Source organism: Vespula pensylvanica, chromosome 22 (genome assembly GCF_014466175.1).
Source record: "Vespula pensylvanica isolate Volc-1 chromosome 22, ASM1446617v1, whole genome shotgun sequence".
Taxonomy (NCBI): domain Eukaryota; kingdom Metazoa; phylum Arthropoda; class Insecta; order Hymenoptera; family Vespidae; genus Vespula; species Vespula pensylvanica.
In genome coordinates this window covers 3,623,946-3,639,204 of record NC_057706.1, presented here as the reverse complement: position 1 = coordinate 3,639,204, position 15,259 = coordinate 3,623,946, and the positions used below count along the sequence as shown (strand labels likewise).

General features: G+C 24.3%; 1 long non-coding RNA gene across 1 annotated transcript in view; it reads right to left on the bottom strand.

Annotated features, from left to right (window-relative positions):
• Positions 1 to 6,899, bottom strand: part of LOC122636502 — a 107,413-nt gene extending 100,514 nt beyond the window's left edge. Inside the window, exons 1-3 of the long non-coding RNA XR_006328959.1 lie at positions 6,819 to 6,899; positions 5,180 to 5,285; positions 831 to 1,009 (exon numbers count right to left, since the gene is read on the bottom strand). This is a non-coding gene — a long non-coding RNA (uncharacterized LOC122636502). The remainder of the gene's footprint in view (positions 1 to 830; positions 1,010 to 5,179; positions 5,286 to 6,818) is intronic.
• Positions 6,900 to 15,259: the final 8,360 nt, after the last annotated feature.

Sequence of the window (15,259 nt, the reverse complement as noted above, 5' to 3'; positions counted from 1 at the left end):
ATGTAATAAATGTTTTTTCAGCTGGTATTATCAACTTATTGTAAGAAGTAACGTATTTATATATATATATATATATATATATATATATATATATATATATCATATATATATATATATATCATACTGGAGATCAATAGTGGCAGTATTTACTTTACTTAGAAATAAATGAAGAATTATTTTAATTTATTTAGTGGCACTTTTTGCAAATGATAGGATTTTCCTTACTATATTTATCGCAAACATATTTTTTACTTAAAAATTTTTACTTTTTTCAAACTTTGTAACTATTTTGATTATTCTCAATAACATGTTCATTACATGTAAAATTAGAGCAAAATCATGTTAAGGTGTATACAACTATCCATAGTTATGATACTTAAGTCCAAAGATGATCCCAAGTAGAAAAGTTTAGAAAATGATAAAAAATTTGTACACCGGTCAAATGACCGGTTATGGTAAGAAACGGTGGTGACGAATTTTTCTCAGAAGAAAGAAAAAAAAACCGAAGGTGAGAAATTGATTAACAAGAGAATCTAAGACTTTACAAATAATTGATGATAATCAGAAAAAATAATATATATGTGTATGTATGTATGTACAAACACACACACACAAATTCATAATGAAATCGTGTATTAGTCAAATGACCGAGGCTTAGTACGGTTAGTGTTAAAAATGTACAACTCATAAGTAAATCCAAAAAAAGGAATTAGTAATGATCATGCTCGTCAATAATTTATGGAAAACATTACAATCAATATCTCGTGCCGATTCGAACCACTTATCCGCAACATGACAAACACTGAAAAGATTTTCATTTATTCACTCACTACTTAGAAAGTTCTGGGATCTAGAAGACTCGTCCACGCTGTGGGTCCAATTTAGTAAGTATATTGATTCGCAGTAGGTTGAAAATAAGGTAGATTTACACCGAAGTAGATTGAAAATAAAGTAGGTTGAAATTGCTGCAGATTGACTTCATAAATTAACTTGAAAATGCACTAATGATCTGAAAAAAGATAAACAAATTTTTTATTTAATTTATTCTAATAAGAAAAAAATCGTAAAATTATATTGACTACAAAATTTCAATATTTATTTAATAGTGGTAATATTATTTTTTTTATAAAAGAAGTATATTAGATTTTTGATCACCTATGATGTCACTGGCTTTAATACGCCATAATTTATTAATTAAAAAACGTATAATAAATTCACTTCGCGAATATTTATTATTTCATTTATATATAAATACGTTCTATATAATTACAAAAAAGTAAGATCTATTCTAATAAACACTGACTCTATGTGGTAACTATATCTAATAGTTAATTGAAATCGTAAAGCTCAAACAAATTCAAAATAATAGAAAAACATTTACCTCACAACTCTTCTTTTATTTTATCGAAACAAGGATTAATTCATCCATTTATATGAATGCATAATAACTACATAATAATAATCTAAAATAAAATCAAAACAATATTATTAATAACTATATTCAGTTATAACAATCATTAAAAATACACAAGATGGTCTTATTATAACTACTAGCATCTTAAATATTTCCATTATTTGTAATAATATAGGAAAACTTTCATAACATGAAGTAAAAAAAAAATGAAGTTAAAAGTATATATCGGTGAAAACAAAAAGAAGTTAATCAAGTTTTTACTAATAAAAATTAAGAAATTAAATAAATAAAAACAATACAAAATAAAATGTAATAACGATATTAACTATTACCTATAACAGGTATGGGCAATTTCTCTACTGTGATCTGCACAATTCACATTATCAATTCCTCTGCTAGTTCAAGTATTACTTAAATTTACTAGCCACAATTTCATGCATCTTATTAGAAACAAAAGCAATATAATTCTCAGGACACGGTAGTCTCCTTCCATCTTAATGGAACAAAAAAGTAGAAGTAATTACATGCAACTAGTGATCTACCAGAAACTCGATTCTGAGCTACAAAATATTAATAATGTTTATAAAGCTAATTATTTTATAATGAAAGTATGTAACAAGATTAATAATTGTGATTTATTAATAATTATGATAATTATTAATTATCCTAAGATCAAATACAGTTAAAATTTCATTAGAATAATTAATTAACAAGAATTTACTTATTAACATATGCAACAAAACAACCGAATGTTGTCGTTAATGGGGATAATATTATTCTCACTTCAAAGGAAAATTTCATCCGTTGCTATTTATCTGACATTCAGAAATAAAGACGAATTTTTTAAATCATACTAATCAAAATAGAACAGTAGAAAGTTCGTCCGTTTTTATACTAAAATTTACTGGAAATTTTGTAAATTGAAAGAGCTTTGTTGTATTTGTTGTATTGAGCTAGAATATATCAATTTATATGTATGCATAATGATTTCTTTGATGTATGTGTACATGTGATGGACATATGTTAAAATTTGTGTTAATTATATATGGTGGAGTCTTATATATATGTGTTTATAGTTTATCTTGGAAGTGCATAATCAAATAAACACAACTGATTGACCGCATATATCATCGAAAATACCCACTACATATATAAAAGGCTATAATATATATTAATTTCACTTAAATTGTTTAGAATAGAATCTAAGATAGCAGTCACAGAATATATCATATTTTAATGTTTAAATTGTGTTAGTTTGAAATGGTAATGTTATACAATTAAAATAATACAAATAATGCAGTCTTTCCTTGAGCAAAATACTTTTTCATTGCCTAAGTATTTGATATTCTATGCTCATATCCTTAACTTACATATAACAATGGATGTCAATAAAGATATTGGAAGGATGAATAAAGATTTATATCTTCCTTATTTGATATCCACAAACAATCAAAAAATGTATGTCTTTATGAAATACAACTGAAAGATCAAAAGTATATGAAATTATCAAAATTTTAGGATATAGCCTATCCAAACTCACACAAACCTAATGGAACTCGATGTAATCGGATTGAAAATAAAATTGAAAATAAAAACAATTAATTTCTCTGAACTCATAAAAGGAAATATCAAACATTAAAAGATCATAAAGTTTGTTACATATGAGAGTATTTAAAATATCTAAGAGCATTTGTACAAGATTTAGATATCTTACAAGAGAATATACATTATGGAGAATAGCTTTATCTTGTATTTTTTGAATGTAGCGAGAACTCATTAATCTCTGTTTATTGATATCTTATAATACAGTATACATTACTGAATAACTTTATTTTCTATTTTATGATTGCAGTGAAAACTCATTAGTTCCTTTATTGTAACATTGAAACATTGGTAAAAAGCTGCAAATTAAGATTCATATTCTAATTTCACTTTTGATACAGTAAGAATGTAGCTATATCTTCATTTTAACGTGCATAGATGAAAACTAGATGGTTGATATTTGTTTCTAATGAGTTCCATAAACTTTATTTCTTCATTTCAATAAGAGGAAGATGCTGTTACCAAAAGATGTACGAAATTACACAAAAAATGAAGAAAATACACAAAAAATATTCCTTCAATTTTAAATATTAAAAATAATAAAAGTGAAGAGTTCTTGAATATTAATATGATAAACAAATTGTAGTAAAATTGATTTTGAAATAGCTGAAAGAAAAGCTATGATAGCAGAATATTTTCAAGATTTAAACACAGAATTAAAAAATGTAGATACTTAACAGAAATAAAATTTATATTTATATATAACACATTTTTACCACTGTCGACTCCAGTGGAGTAAATATTTTTTGGCAACTATGATGAAAATGCCAAAATTAAATGAATTGACAACAACTTGTTTGTAAAACAAGTAGTTTTAAAAACAAATATGAACTGCAACCTGTCCATTGAATAATATATTAAAATTGTACAAGTTTTGAAGTTATCAATGATCATTTCAAGTATCATAAATAATAGAATAAGAACATACATTTAATCCTTTGCATTCCAGCCTCATATAGTATATCAACAACTTCAGCACTATATTATTTACATGTATGTATGTGTGTGTGTAAAACAAAAAATACAATTGCTGCAATAAAACAAAATATTCATTCGTTAGCTATATTATATAAAACAAACTCAAGTTTATAAATCTTCAACAAAATGAAAATTTTATGTTTTGCAATTTGTCATATATTTTAAACAACCACCTATATGCATATAAATGGATTTCCCAGGGCAACTATCACAAAATTCATTAGTTTCACATCTTTTTCCTTTCTCCTGTCTGTTAGAGCATAAAGCACAATCTCATTTCTTTCCCTTTCGCATTATATGCAACATTTTATCAAATTTGGTCTCAGATGCCGAAGTTGAAAGTCTTAATCACTCTCCTCGGAAGTTATCTACTAGTTGATCACCTTGATCTACTCTTGATGTACTTCAAATATGAATTTTTATTTTTGTTCTTTTTCACACTTTTATATAAAGAGTATGAATTTATAAACAGACACATCAGTTTATGTTAAACGATGAAATTAGCAAAACAATCGAATCACTAAGACAGTAACAGTAGATTTAAAGTTCATATCTCAAATGTATTATTGGCAACAATGGAATGCAAAGGCATAAAAATAAAATGATTTAACACCATGATACTCTATAAAATATACTTCAGTGATATTCAGTGTTACAAAAAAAAAAAAAATATTATTGTAAATAGAAATTAGTATAAAAAATATTAAATGATATTTTATTTTAGTTTTTAGTATATTACAAGAGCTTCTTTGTTAATTAGTTTTGCTTATTGTAAAAGTTTTTTAGATAATAAAATACTTCATTTGTGTCCATGCTGCTCTAAACAGATATAATAATATCTAATTGCACAAGAAGTACTAATAATTATATATTATCATAGTTGTATTGTCAATCTTATAAAATATTTATTTTGTTTATTTGTTCTTATTATTATTTCTGATTTTATAGAACTTTTTTTATCACATTGTTAACTGCATATAAAAAATCAGTATCTATTTAATTACTAGCAAAAACAATTAACAAAGTAGTTATTAAGTTCCCTGCAATTATATACTTTATTTTATTTAGAGTTATAAATTTATTTATGATTATTATGGCTATTTATTATGGCTATTTATCCATCTATTGAGATGATCTAAATTCACATAATGTAATGTTGAAATAATCTGAATTCAATTAACTTACATAACAAGCTGACATAATATTAAGGACTTGCAAAAAAAAATCCATTTCTATATGTAATTCTGGAAACATACTGATAATCTTCTTTCTGCTAATGGAGGTATATCCTCTGAAAAGAAATAGCAGATATTAAATTGTATTCCAAATAAAAATTGATAATTTCATGTATAATATAAATTCAAAAGTAAAAATTAAGTGAGATTGTTTAATACATAATTGTTTTTTGTAAAACAATATTAAAATTAATTAATTGAATCATGCTAAAAGAGAAGTCAGGAAATTTATCGATAATTTGTATATTGCATAAGATTTTTAAGAACAAATAACATAATATAATAAAATTATTTCTACAACAAGAAAAATAATATAGAAAAAATATAATCAGCTCAAACTGAAAAAAGAATTATGAAAAAGTGGAAAAATATCGTTAAACAAAAATACAGTAAAAAACATTTCTCTTTTTTCAATAATTATAATCATTAAAAATACTTTTCTCTTCTATTCAATTATTATTAATATAATTAAAAAAAATATTACAAATATTTAAAAGAACTTTTTTTTAATTATATGTATAAGATTAACTTATTTCAAAGTTTGTACAACTTTTTCATGATTATTTATTTTTTATTTCTGAATTGCGATTTATACTTTTCTTTGAATATCAAAATTAATAGTCAGAGTAATAAAATTATTTATTATAAATACAAAATAGAAATGAAGTATGTACAATGAAATAGCACATAATAAAAAGAAAGATATATATATCTTAATATTATAACATTAAATCGGCTCAAATTTATAAAAATTGTCTATTGCAATATTATATAATTACGTAAGGATACAAAATTAAATTAACTATATATTATATAATTATAAATCATATAATTATATAAGGATACAAAAAGTAAAAACGAATTGTTATGAATTTTTATGAATTTATGAATCGAAAAAAAGGAAAGACGGTTAGCTTGCTAAAGCGATCGTAAGCGTATCGGGACAACAAACATTACAAAAAATGTCACCTCTACCGTATTGACTTGTAATGAATATCATAAAATAACAATTTTTTCTACATATTCTTCTAGACCTTTCGAAAACTATTGTTACGTACAGAAAACAAACGCTTACAAAAGACAAAGTAATAAAGCAATTCTTACGAAAACAAATGTAATGTTCTAAAGATAACAAAAATTCATAATAGATATGTAATAAAGGAGTATTATAAGTAAAAGGAAAATATATAATAAGAAAAATTATACGTAATAGAAAAAACAATTATTGAACAAAATATACTATAAACTGCAAAAAATCACGCAGCTTTATAAACTTTCTTATAAATTAATAAGTTATCAATCAAAAAATAATAGTTTCAAAATCATATACAAAAATAATGTTATACGACATTATATATACTGATAACAAAATATATGAGAATAAAAAATTTTGCATTGTAATTATTTATTAGGATAATTACAAATTATTTATGTTAGGTTTGTAAATTGGTAAATTATTTGATTAAAATGCACAGATTTTAAAATTAAAATTCTTAAAATTCTTAAAGATTTTTTTTAAATCTGTAAAATTCCTAAAGATTTTTATATTAGAAAAAAAAGATGTATAAATAAAATACTAAAGATCTTACCTAATTAAATAATTGCAAGTACAGTAGAAGAGCAGGCGAGGACCTTTAAGATTCTTTCCTGCAACCATCCTTCCAAGGAACTCGGCAAAGAATGAACTTTTTGACGATAGTCTTCTCTTTTCATTGAAATGAAAGTTCTAAGGATAATCTAAAAGACAGTCTATTGGTCTAGATCTGTAGCCCAATTACAACTATCGATAATTCAGAAATGTATCATTGATTTATGGCGCCCCGTGCATAATTATTTATTTTTATATTGTATATATATATTTATTATCATTTATTCTGTCCTTTCGTTAGAAAGCGGTATATAATATTGCTTCAATTTATTTCTAATCTTTAAATAATACCAATATTAATAAAATAACAATTTGATACAAAACCAATTTCATAAAGTACAGAGAGTACTACAGAGTATACTAGTATAGAGAACATGTATTTGATCATATTTATATATTTCACACCAGAATCGTATTATTATTTACGTCTAAATACGCTCATTTCTATTAACTGTAAAGTTGAAAAAAATCTATTCGATATCTCGACCAGATTCCGGATCTCTCACATAATCTGGTTATTTATAAATATGATAAAGAAAGAAAAAAGAGATAATTAATTTTGACTTTATTAATTAAATTTGATAATTATATTTGGAAGTATAAATTTTTTTGACTTAATTTTTGTAAAATTCCATGTAACAATTGTTGGAGTCATTCCAATGTTGATAAATTAGGAAACCTTATGTCCAAAAAGCGATTACGAATCAAACATCCCGCTACTCAACTACATAGCGCTGGAAAGCCGCCAGAATAAGAGTGCGAATTACTATAGAGTGTCAAGCCAATTAATTTTGTTTCTTTAACTAACCTTAAATGGAAATATATTAACTTAAATAGAAAAATAATAAATATTTTTCTTTCATAATACATTGTATGATACAAATACTTGTAATATATGATTAATTAGTAGAAGTATTATATATATGTGTGTGTGTATATTCATACTAAAGAAAATAGTTTAAAGATATCAGTTTAAAGACAATTTAAATATTATATTTTGGATCTTAAGGACTCAAGTAAATAAAGTTAATTATAATGCCATATAAATTTGTCAAGGTGATATTCTCTTAAAATCTCTACAACTTGATATCTACTAATCTTTGCGGGATCTACTTAATATCAATTATATTACTCAGTAACGTTATTTGTGTCTAAAAATATAATTCAAAATATACTAAATGCAGTTTTGAAAAATTATATGAAAATGAGGGAAAAACGAACACATCATAAAGAGAAACATACATTTTAATTATCATTACGGAATAAATGTTGCTTTCTCATAAAATTATATATTACTTAATACTATTTTTTACTATCATAGTTTGAAACAATTTCTGAAAGAATAAGTAAAATAGATATTAACGTTTTTGATTATATAGCTCATAGAAATAAAAAAAATGTAAAAATGAAAATATACTTTCATAAAGTATTATAATTTTAAGGAATAGATGCATAAAATTTTTATATTGTCTTAATTAATGAATAAAAAACAATGTTATTTATTTATAAAACATCTAAAGAAACAAGATCTTTTATTTCTATAACTAATACTGAAGTATTATATATGATATAGGTAGCATATATATGATATATGATAATTATACGATAATTATATGTTTCAAGTCAATAAATAGTAGCCATATTAAAAGATCTATAAAAAGAGTTTTAAGCATCTTTCTGTTTTTGAATGCTATAATCGGTTTATTATAAACAAAAAATGCAGAATTAAAAAATTATAGACGTTCAAAGCTGTTGCTAATTTATTTAAATTTCTACAGCATTTCTACAGCAATATTTCATCAAGTATATAAAAACAGTTTTGGATAGTTTATTAACATTTTAAACTAACATGCGACTGCTTTGTATTTACAATTTTACTTCAGAAAGTTTTTTTTTCTTGTTCATAAAATTAAAGATTTGTACAATTGTTGTCTAAAATATTAGAAAATAATTTATAGGAGGCTGTTGTTATAGAAAATTAATGTTTGAAATAATATCTAATATATCAAGTCAATTTCATTCCTTTAAAGATCAAATGTAGTTACTTTATTTTAAAACTTTAAAAGATGAATCTGATCTGTAAGTAAAAATTTAATATATTTTCATATCTGTTTAGTATTGTTATACTATTTTAAAATATTATTTAAATAAATTAAAAAAAAAATTTTATTTCAAAAACAGGTTATCTGATCAACAATGTAAATATTAGATTCTTTCTATTATTATTTTATAAAATAAAAATCTTTAGAAGATGAAAATGGAAATAACAATGAACATAAAAATAATACTCATTATGATGATAAATATAATAATGGAAATACTATATATATGGAATAAAACAAAACAAATATTGCACATGTAGAAGATAATGATGAAAAAATAGATATAGATCTATCTGAAATTCAAAGAGAAATTATGTAATTTGTCAAAACAAGTAATATTTTATATATTAAAAGGATTATTAATGCAATTACAATAATCTGTCATAGAATCATAGTTCTAAAAGTATAAAAAAAAATACACATAAAAACAACAAGTAAAAAGATATAGCAGATATAGGAGAATAAGAACCAGTGAAAGTTCCTATTACTTGTACATTTGTTATAAAGAAAATATTTTACAAATTATTAAATGTATATTATGTAATTAATATATATTAAAAAAAGGATTTTAGAACAATAATTTGGCAATACTACTGAAAGATATTTATGTGAAAATATATTTGCTTAAAATGATGAAAAGATCATAGAATGCTTCAAAAGTATTATTGATTTAATCAATAATATCTTCATATCATTTAAATTATTTGAATGTTTATATTTTTATATGATACTGTATTATAAAATATTTCAAAATTAACAGAAACAAAGAAAAACCAACAATTGATATTAAAAGAGGAAGAAATAGTGCAAAGATAAAAATTAGATTGTTTTATAGTATCTCCAAAATCAAAAATTAGAATGAATGTAAAAGCTGCATTAAAAACAATAACAAATACATAACGATGTATGATCGTTATGTGATATTATATATTTTTATATCATCAAAGTTACATTATATTTTTCTAAAATAGGAGAAATATTTTTAAGCACTTGCACTGGAAAGATGTGCCATATATGTTGAGATGTTCTCATCTCAAAATTATCAACAACGTGTTGTACACGTTGATAGGAATTGTAATAATAAATAAATAAATAAGACGTAAGTGGCACATCGACTGAGATTATTGTTGTAGTATAAATTCAGAGTGTACCGTGTGATGTAGAATTATCTGTATTATTTCTCATGTAGATTTACTAGTTCAAAGTTCTTTCAATTTGCAATGAATTTTCTTATATACCAGTCAAATCAAATAATACAAATATTTTATATTATTAATTTCAATCCATATTGTAAAATGGAAATTTTGACAAATAGAAAAAGAAAATGAGTAATTAAAATAGATAGTGAAGATAGTGATAGAAATTTCGATAAAATTATATTTCCACTTCAGAAGCGGTATATAATTATGATGACAAGGAGAGAAGTAGAAATGAAGATTGTGAAATCGATCTTATATCTAAGGAATGGATATGTAAAGATACTGAAAATATAAGCAAAATATGACAATATTCAAAAATTTCTAAAATAAATAACTAGTTGGGAAAAATATTACAGCTTTACAAATGGTAAATGGAATATTAACAGAAGATTTTTGAAAAATCATTGTGACAGAATTTAATCGTTACGCGAGACAGACAATCCAAGAGAGACTTGCAAATTAAAAAAGTTTAAAAAAAATTGAAAGGATACGAATATAGACGAGATAAATGCTTATTTGGCTTTATTGTTTTACCTACACACAACCCAAACGCAACTCAGACTGATAAAATATACCATACTGTATAAGATTATTAATAAAAAGAGATTAGTATTTATGTCTGTATAAAATTCTTTGTATAAGATTCTACAGTTTTCTTGTTTCAAGTGATGGTTCATGAAAAGTTACAGTATAGCATTATAGCATACGCATCTGAGAAATAATTACCAGCACAAGTAATTAATCGTTCATTGAAGCTTTAATTTGAATACTTTGTATCAATTTTAAATAATTCATTAAAGTTCCAGACCTGTAAAGATAAAATTATAGAATTTTTTACAGTTGTATACTTTAAGGTTTTTAAAGTATTTTTTTTTTTAAATTGGATACTCAAGATGAATTTAATGTTTCTACACAAAGTAATAAGTAACATTTGTTCTTCTGTCTTAAAAAGTGTATATATATATATATATATATATATATATATATATATATATATGCAATTAATTTATGAAAGGATAATAAGTTTTATCTTATAAAGATAGATTTTAAATGTATATTGACACTTGTTTGGAATGTTGAAATGTAAATAATATATTTGCAATTATTTACAATTAATTCTAAGTAATTAAAAATTTTACTTTTATATATTAAGCAAGATTTGCTTAAAAACATTAAAGAAACAACAATATATACGTTACTTAAAGCAATAATCAAAAGAAATAACTGGTACCAAAAATATATATACATATTTATAGTATATAAGTATGTATTAAGTATCATATTAGAATTGGAATATGTAAGATCAAAGTTACAATGTATATATTACTAATACCTTTTATTGCAGCTTTATTACATAATGCAATATAGCTGCATTAGTGCATTACAAATTGTTTACAGAATTATTAGAGAATTTTTATTTATTTTATATTACAAATAAATTTATCTAGTTTATATATAATAAATATTTAGTTTTTGGAGAAATTTTTTATTAAACATGCATACACATAAATTATTTATATTTCCAAGTACTAATCTTAGATTGATAAATGATGATAATCCAATAGGCTCATAATCAAAATTAATAGAAAGATAAATTTTTTAATATTATATTTGCCTGGTTGAATGACTTACGGATTTTCTGAACAATTTAATATATAATCGTTTTAAGATTTTGTATGATAAATCTTTTATAAATTGCTAGTAATCCATTAGTGATTTGTTGTGCAGTTATGTAGTATATGTCATTGTTGAAAAATAGACTTTTGAATCACATTTTACAAATAAATTCTATTAAGACGATTACATGATGGTATTGATGTCTTATAGAAACAAGAACCTAGAAAAGTATTTTATTACTGCTATATTTATCTCGGTTAAATCAAATGATGGGACATCCACTTCTTTTATATCATAACATTTTCCATGGTAGCTTTTCTCTTCAAATAATATTTTGGCAATATGTCGCATAACTATTGTACTCTTAAGTTTATATATAGAAGCCTCAATGGGCTCCATCTATCTGTTCTATTAATTCCTTTCAAACTTCACGCTTAGCTCTTTTGTAATTCTGTAACTTTTCAATTAAAAACTGTTTGAAAGCTCTCAGACACCAGTTTATACTTATCTTTGTTGCCATATAGTCTTCTTCCCTTATGATGTTTCCAAGCACCAATCCAATACCAGTCTGGCAGGTTCAAGATTATCTATATAATATTATATTCAAAAAAATTGATTGTCGATAGTCCATCTCACCTAACAGAATTTGATTATATTCACTATAAGGACTTGTATATCTTTTTCAACAACCAGCTAGCAGAATAAATTCTGTGTTCATCATCTTCTGCCAAAGTAGATTTGTAATAACGTTTTTATCTTGTAACTACAGTTTTAATTTTAGGATTAACTGTTCTTTATCTCTTTTATATTCCCCTCCTTGAATATAGCAAGATGGCCATGTGCATCTTTCTCAAGATTTTGTTTACACATTAGCTTTTTTCACAAATTCATCCTCTTTATCCTTTTCTTTATTTCTATCTATTTCCCTTTCTGCTCTTTTCTCTCTTCTCTCCCTTTTCTTTCTTCCTTTAGATTTTTCATTTCTCCTTTCAAACTTTTTGCTCTCTTAGTTCCCTTTTCATTTCCTGTCCAATTTCCTTATCACTGCCTCTCTTTCCCTTCACACTTCTTTACTCTCCTTATTCTTTTAGCTTATGGACATTACTTCTACTCTCTTTCACATCTGAACCAAAACTCTATATGCTACTTATATATTATTTCTATAAAAATGAGAACACGTTTTAATTTCTATTAAAATAATATTTAGTATATAAATATTCATTAATTATTATTTTTTACGGAACATTCGACAAAACCTGTTGTCGTAAAATCTATATATTAGTTATATGCATTAATTATATTTATTATTCTCTATATATCGGCGCTTCATCGTATCTATAGGCAACGAGTTCATTGTCAAGAAATATAAACGGAACAGTTACATAATATAAGATATAGAAATATATCTTATATTAAATATAAATGTATATCAGATAAAAAAATATAAATGAAACAAACATGTGATAAATGCACAGGACTCTAATTGATTGATAAATGATAATTAATTGTTAACTTCAAGAGTGAATTGTTAAGGCTTGTTTGAATTTTTCTATAAAAAGAGAGGATTAACATCATGTTTAAAACATGCAATGGTATCATCAAACAATCTTGTGTGATTTTTGAACAATTTTTTGTAAGCTTAACTGAAAAAAAATTAAAGCTGTACCAGATCTATATATTTATTTTAATAATTAATAAAATGCATATTGCGCGAGACATTACACTTGATACTTACATTTCTACTTATGATAGATATTTGAATTTTGTTTATAACTTTCCCTAGCCGTTTTAACAGGCATACTGGTATTGGATCTGTGCTTTGAAACATCGTAAGGGAAGAAGGCTATATAGCAGCAAAAATAAATACAAACTAATGTTTGGTGGAGGACTTTCAAACAATTCTTAATTGAAGAGTTGCAGAATTACAAAAGAGCCAAGCATGAAGTTTGAAAAGAACTAATAGAACAGGTAAATGAAGCCCATTGAGGCTTCTTTATATAAACTTAAGAGCACAGTAGTAAGCTATACATTACATATATGATAGATTACCGAGATATTATTTGAAGAGAAAAGCTACTAAGGGGAGAAGGATAATACTAAGGAGAAATATAGGAGACGGAGATGTCCCTTCATTTGATTTGACCAAGATAAATATGACAGTAATAAAATACTTTAACATTTTATAAAGTGCCAACTTAAACTACATTCAGTTACGTAATGTTATATGACTATTTATATTGTATTTTGAAATATAAAACACGAAACAAAAATAATTATTTTTATTTCTTTCAGAATTATGATAACAGTGCATAGGAAACAAATGCTTTTATTGAAATAAAAAATATTAATAGTTTCTTTATTGTTTCTCAAGATATACAAACTTTCTCTTGTCTATACATTTAATACTATACAGTATTCAATTACTCTGTTCCACTTTGCTTTGCTCTGCTCTTTTTTACTGTGTTTTCTATTTTGATCTACTCTGTAATACTCTGATCTCTACTCTAATCTTTCCTTATTGATACATAGTCTTTTATATTGGTTATCGTTTCTTTCTTTTGCTCGTTTATTATTCCTTTCTTTCATCCATGTATAACTTTTAGGATATGGGACTACAAACTGCATCTTAATACACAAAGTCCTAAACGTCATCTAGTTTCTGCACATGTATAAATATTCATCTTTATTTCTCATATACTCTCGTTCACATATCATTCATATTATTTATATTTTCAGGATTACATTTCTATCTTATAGATACTAGTATTCTTTTGACATACAACCCACGCACATGTACACACGGATTTTCTTAATCCTACAGTAATATTTAATTTTATATATATATTATAACCAATGAATATCTTTATTTCTGTAAATTGTTACTCATTAGAACATATCTCATTTGATGAAAATGGATAATTTATCATATGAATCTATAATAATATCTTGTTAGAAGAAAAGCCTTTCTGTTCTAGTCTTCTTCAGAGGAAATTAACTCTGATGCATTAGAATTAGATAAATGTAATGTTGTGACCAATGAATTGAATTAATCTAGTTATTGCTAAGTAATTTAGCTCCTAGTAATTTAGGATCACACACCGAGTAGCCCTAAGTTATTAGTTATAGTTTTCTTTTCAATACAGAAATCATAAATAATGTCCCTTATTGTCATTTTGTTTTTCTCAGAGCTATGGAATACCTTTTCTATTCTTGATCCTTTTTCTCGGAGATGTTAATTTTTCTTCTTTATTTTATAAATACTACTAATTAATTTAGTGAATAAACTAGCTGTATCAATATCCATCTATTGAATGCCATTAAGAATTGATTCTTTCTTGTTTCTTCATAACATTTTTGATGACACGACAACCAATGTTTCGAGCCTCACTACAGATCGCCTGCTCTTTCTTGCGAGATTTCATGATGTTTTTATAGTATTTAATTTAATAAACTTAAATTATGAC